Source organism: Sinocyclocheilus anshuiensis, unplaced genomic scaffold, assembly GCF_001515605.1.
Source record: "Sinocyclocheilus anshuiensis isolate Anshui unplaced genomic scaffold, SAMN03320099.WGS_v1.1 scaffold1207, whole genome shotgun sequence".
Lineage (NCBI taxonomy): Eukaryota > Metazoa > Chordata > Actinopteri > Cypriniformes > Cyprinidae > Sinocyclocheilus > Sinocyclocheilus anshuiensis.
In genome coordinates this window covers 378,957-385,694 of record NW_015539914.1, presented here as the reverse complement: position 1 = coordinate 385,694, position 6,738 = coordinate 378,957, and positions in this window count along the sequence as shown.

The following is a 6,738-nucleotide window of genomic DNA, read 5'->3' as shown; positions in this document are numbered from 1 at the left end:
TATATATAATTAATAATATTTGATAATATATTTTTATTTGGCCTGGGACAAATACATTTTTGTTAAAAAAAAAAATGTAATCTACATTTTAGATTTCATTAGATACCATGTGACTGAAATCAATATTCAAATAAACTTGATTTTTGTATAGCTGCTTTGGAACAATATGTATTTTGAAGCACGGTACAAATAAAGTGAATTGAACTGAAAATCTCTGAGGTCCAGTAACTTCCCAACCTGATTCAATTTTAAGGACTTTAAACGGTTTTATTGCACAGCTGGAAGGCTAACCTTAAACTGATTTCAAATGGATGATGTTTGTCTCCTATTACGGTGAGGCTATTTATATAATTTTAGATTGATTTACTACATGGAAAGCACTAGAGGAGGCCATTAAAGAACAGACCTTATCCCTTCAGCTCTTATCAGGAAACACCATTTTGAGTGTATCGCAGAAAACACAAGCACTTCTTCACAGGACTTGACTGATTTTAAGAGACAGTGCACTTACCCCCAGGAGAGCACTCACACATACTCACCCACAGCATGTGTGTTCAGCCAGGACTTCAATTTTCTACTACTACAATAGAGGAAAAGAAAGGACTTAATAGTGAGGAGTGTCATTTTTATTAGTAGTAGTAGTAGTATCCCAGTTAAATATGCAGAGGCAACTCTATATTACAGAATGTTGGAGTGTTTGGGAAACAATCATCATTTTTACAATTCAGTTCAAGATCATAAGTACTTGAAAAGGATATAGGTCATAGTGATACTAAGAATGTTTGTGAGCGTCATATATTTATAGTTCAAATGGAAACCCTCAATTTGGTGGCCCATCTTAATTTTTGGTCTCATTACACTTCACTGGTAACATTTTCTGTTTGAAGCCATCATATTTCACCCCCAGTCAATCCCATGATCATTACGGGACTCTCTGGGATTCCATTCGCATTCATTTATTCCCTTCGCTGCTCTGTTCTGAGTCACTGGGCCTTGTTCCCTTGTTCTTTGTAGTCTATCCTTTTAAGAGGTACGAATCCCTCTTGCGAGTTTCTTTGCCTGGAGCTCAAAAAGTAGAAGCCTTAAAGGTGGCAGACAGTAAGGGACTCAGGGTAAAGAGAAATGCCGCTGTATCTCAAGGAGGGCAGGGGACAGAAAGAGACTGACAGCGAGAGGAAATGAAGAGCCCAACCCATATGAAAACTGAGAAAAGAGATCCTTTATGTCAATGCAAATCTTCCACTGATATTGCTCTCTGCTTAAAGAATAAATCTGATTCTAAACTAGTAAAAACATCCAAGCACTGAAACTTTACTTAGTAGAACATGCAAATGCAAGCGGTCATATTTCATTCTAGCCATTCTGACACTGCAATACTAATGTAAGAAAGAAAATGTGATTTCTAAGTTCTTTTTTTTATTATCATAAAGGAAACGGATGTTCACACTATGCTTGAAGGCCTTATGTTCAGTCTTTCTTCTCTTTCTTACGGTGGCCGAGAAGTGCAAAGAAAATCACAATTCTGAAAACAAAATAACAAATTACAAACGCAAATGCAAGTCTAAAAAACGACTTGCATTTGTGTTTGTAATTTGTTATTTTGTTTTCAGAATTGTGATTTGCTTTGCACTTCTCGGCCACCGTACTTTCTTCATTCTTTTACCAATGCATCATAAAACTAATCCATTTAAGGTGTCACATATTATTTAATTTAGCATTATTATTAAGATTTACTCTGTTATTATCCACAACTATAATTAATTAAATACGAAAAGAAACAATCAGGTTAACCAAAATAATTAAATGTTGTTCATTAAAATTATTCAGTGCTTATGTAATTGAACTCCAACATGAAGACTAAAGCATGAACACATTTCATTAAAAAAAAAAAGTAAGGAGCAGTGGGAGGACATTGTGGGGGCAAGAAAGAAAAAGAATGAAAGTACTTCATTCAGAGCTGAAAGAGCCCAACGTAGATCACTTTTGAAACCTGTCAAAACTGAAAGCGAAAAGAGTGAACTGGGCTTCAGAAAGAGCAAAAAAATAGAGCACTCAGAGGCTTTAAAAAAAAAAAAAGCACAATAAAAGGCTTCACAGTCTGTAGTTTAATGAAATAACATCCTTCAGTGCCAAGAACACTTTGCTATCTTTGAGGTATTTTTGAGCTGTAATTACTGTTTTAATAGTTCAGACAATCATCTGAATAAGTCTGTCCTTATAGGCACAAAATAAATACTGGCATTTTAATATGTACCATTTAATATGTATAAGACGGTTGGCTGCTTGCTCAAAAATTGTATAATTCAATTAAATGTTTGCTTTAAAAAGAAAGTGTTTCTGAAAGCACATTATGGTTGGTCACGTACAAGGAAACAGACCTGTCCAAATCCATTTTAATCTTTGTGAATTACATTGTTTGTCTGATCTTGCTTTCTGAAATGAGGTGAATCCGGTGTTCTCCCAGGCAAAACACTGTTTCAGGCTCTTGGGCTTGTGTAAAATACCTTTGCAATCATATCCGCTAGTTTTGTTTTCCCTCACCTGTAATGTGTGTGCTTGAGGCATCCAGAATTTCCTGTTGAGAATGTAAGGACAATAAAAATAATACTGTAATAAAAAAATCTGCATGCACATACAACAGTAAATTCATTATTTATATTACTCATACTTTTATCTTGCACAAAATATATACAAATTAATATATTACATTATATTGCATTACATTAGTATACTCTATACAGAAAACTACACACAGTAAACATTATGATCTTGGATGCTGTGTTATAATATATTTGTTCTATCTAATTAGAAATTCATAAAGCAATATAGCTCTAGCTCCTCCAGGTTATTTTGAACAACACCTGTCTGTGTTGCAGCATTCAGGAGCACAGTCTCTCAATTCTATAAAGTATTAGGCGAAACACTCTTACGTTTACAGACACACACATAAAAGAAACAGAGACAAGGAAAGAAAAAGACAGAAAAATGTCAGGCAAGGCAAGGTCAAAACATCACATTTTGTCTCTGTAAGAATCTTCAGCTAATTCATATTCATCGAAATGCAGTCAACATGCAATTAAGTGTCAGAAAAGATTACATTCTTTTTTTTAAGTTATGCTAAAGTGTACTTATTCACAAGGGCACACAAGATCACATGATCATAAACAACAAAACTACTTCATTAGTTCAGTTGATTCAGTGGTTCACTTTCGTATACTCTAGTCTACATCCAGTTCCTGCAGTGACTTTCAAGATGGCAAAAGTTCAGAAATCTGCCCAAAATATTCCAAAAACCCAACGAGATCACGTCCATCTAACATTGCCTGATGTTTGCATCATACCTGGCTACTGTCACTATACAACCATGAATAAAGTGATTCTTTGATCCTGAAAAGCAACTAAGTATGCTCACTTCGCCGGAGGGTTAGAATTTAACAATTCATTCAGACCATATCCTCTTTGAAACCTGAACCATGATTCAAGTCTCTTCTTGTTTAAATTAACAAAGCCTCTGTAATCCAAGTTGTAGTGATTCATTCTCAGCGCTGAGGGATTAAATCAATGAACATTGATTCATTGATTTGTCTGTGATGAGAACTTGCTCAACAGCTAACAAGTGCATAGCGACAGAACTACTAGAAATCATCTCCTGGCATACAAACAGGGTTTTTTTTTAAAGCACAGTACATTATGTCAAGGTCCTCTGAACAACATCTTCCATAATGTAGTAGCACGATCGATCAGGATCATGTGACCTGGATTAAGAGCAGGTGAGGCGGCGAGCGTCCGCAATGACTGACAAAACAGCCAGGCTGCCAGATGATCAGACCCGCCCAACATGCAGAGGGAGAAGAACAAGATTACATGAAGCAGTAATCAATAAGTTGTCTACGCTGAAAAAATTAATTCAAGGCTTTTAATATCCCAACCGACAGAGCATTACAGAGTCTTAAATCTTCAAAAAGATGGGCTGCAACTCTCTAACCTTGGTTAGTGCTGCTCCATCTTCTGAAATATGAGATGGAAGTCCACACAAAATATATTTGGTAGGCCACTCTTATTAATAATTGATTTGTGTAACCAAGGGCCAAATATTGCTCATGCGACAGGAAAAAGACTTGCTACTTTGCTGTCATGCTGAGATGTCCCAATAGAAAATTAGTTGTGGTAAGAAGGCAATGACAAAATGCATCAGGATGAAAGCAGACCTTGAATGTGAAATTGCTGCCGTCAATCAGTTAAGATATAGTGAATGAATGCAGCATAACGACTAGAGCGAGAGCTGTCAGATGAGTCCAAGAGTTTAATATTGCATGCCCACTTATTCGTGAACTCTGTTTTTGCAGGTTTTAAATATGTGAATATGTCAGTTATGCTCATGCATGCGTCATTCAATTTTAATGTTGCCTTGAGTTCTATCGAAATCATTTCCATAATCACAATTCCACTGAGATTTTTCAGATTTCCTCATACAATATTACCGATGGTTAAAGGGGTCATATGATGCTTTTTTAAAGATCATTATTTTGTGTATTTGGTGTAACATAATATGTTGACATGCATTAATGTTCAAAAAACACATTATTTTTTTAAATACTGTACATTATTGTAGGTCCTCTATGCCCCGCCTCTCTCAAACGCTTCGTTTTCTACAAAGTCCCTCCTTTTGACAAGCGCAGTCTGCTCTGATTGGCCAGCTGACCCAGTGCAATGGCTGCTTCAACACTAACTGCGGTTACTGAAACCACGCCTTCTTTCTTTGCGTGCACATTTGGGCGGCATTACGCAAATATTTCCACATAGTGACGTAGATATGTGGGGGCGTGTTAGAACGAGCCGTTTTAGGAAGGCGTGGCAGAGTCTTATCTTTGATAAAGAATATCTCTTTGGTTTTGAGACTTTAGTCTTTGCAACTTCAGGGATCTTATCTATGCACAATCAGCTTGTAACACTCCGAAGAGAAAGGAAAACTTGAAATCGCATCATATGACCCCTTTAATTCTCAATGGACTGAGTGCCTTTGCTCATGACTTTTACACTTCAGTTTCATTCACCTCATTGCTTCGTAGTTTGTCAGAAGGCATCAGCCAGAAGTCATGAAACATAAACATCTTTGAAATATGTCAGCATGGTTCCTCAGGAGCTCGATGGAGGCATTTGTTTTTTCACTCAGAGAGCTATTTGTCTGGTAGCTGGCCTTGATGTTCTTTTTTGCTTACGTTGTGTCATGTAAGAGCTATGATAGTCCTGGCAGACAATTTTCCAGCTTGCTTCCACATCAAAAGAATAGAAACTCTACCTCAGCACTTGAAATCAACCTTTAAAAGTACAATTTGTTGCACAAGCAACTTTAACGTTTAGCATATTTTGCCTTAAGTGAATGCGGCAGCTCAGGGCATTTTATATATTTTTTCATATACACATTGTTGGAAATGGCCAAGCTTCACTGAGGGACCCTAGTTGGGGAGGTCTATTCAAACATAAATATAATAACCTCTATAATATATTAACATTATCAGGAAAATAAAAAAGCCAATATGGCGAAAGGTTATTGTGAAAGGTGCTATAAATGATAACAAAATGCCAATTCTTTCATTAATAATGTCACACTTAATTTTTTATATGGTGGTCCTTGGCATCAGATAGTTGAGGAAGAAGACCAATATGGCTCAGTATTAATTTGTGTATTATATTTCATATACTTTTGTGTATTTGTGGTCTGTGAGCAAAGAATGGTGTATTTGCACATTCTTTAATTGCAACGATTGGATAAAGGATAGAAATCGTTTTTATTTCGGTTTTTAAAATCTGAACTGGAACTCCCTGGACTTGGATTTTACGTAATTTACCACTCACACTCTGCTTATGCTGCAGCAAGTTGCTGAACCCATAAAGATATCATTTTTTACTGACAGCGAACATTCACAGATGTGGGTAGCCAGACATAAACCACTTTTTGCTATCCGGTTCTACCACTCAGACCTCAAAATGGCTCGTAAAACTAATAATAGGAGGACAAATAAAAGTAAAATAAGGTTTAATAAAGTCAAAGTTAAAAACACTCACCCTGATTTTGTATTTGCGTTGATTTATGGTGCATGCAAACAACGAGTAGGAAGGGGAACAAACCAGCGCTCCAGGAATAGGATGTATTTGTCCAGACCAAACAATTGCTTCGGAAACCAACACCACCAGCACAGCAATATAAACCAGCAAAAGACAGTAAAAATAAATCCATAAATCCATAAGGAAATGAATCCCCATCCTTCTGACATTTTATATAATTCTGAATGTTATTCAAAAATTATAAGCACACCAAAAATGAGCTGCATTTTTCCTTTATGAATGGAAAGACAGCTTTTAGAAAAGGCATTGTGGAGTCAAGACACACATAGGCACGTCTGGCACTCTACAAAAATCAGACACATAAGTTTTGTGATTATGATCCAGGTATTTGAGCAAATCCACCCAAATTTGTCATCTACCCTACATGGACCTGAAAATATTGCTTTCAAATCTGAGCCTAAACTTAGGAAAGCTTGTTAAACCCAAAGCAAATTACTTGGAGCTGAAAGCTTGATCTCTCAGAATGATTTTCAGTAAACGAAAAATAAAGCTACATTTAATTAAAGTTTTCAGTTTCGTTTAGCTGGAATGGAAAAGTGTCCTGCCCAAACTGTGGCAGTAAAGATGGAAGCACTCATTCCTCTGTAATGCAATTGTTTGCCACAAATTTGC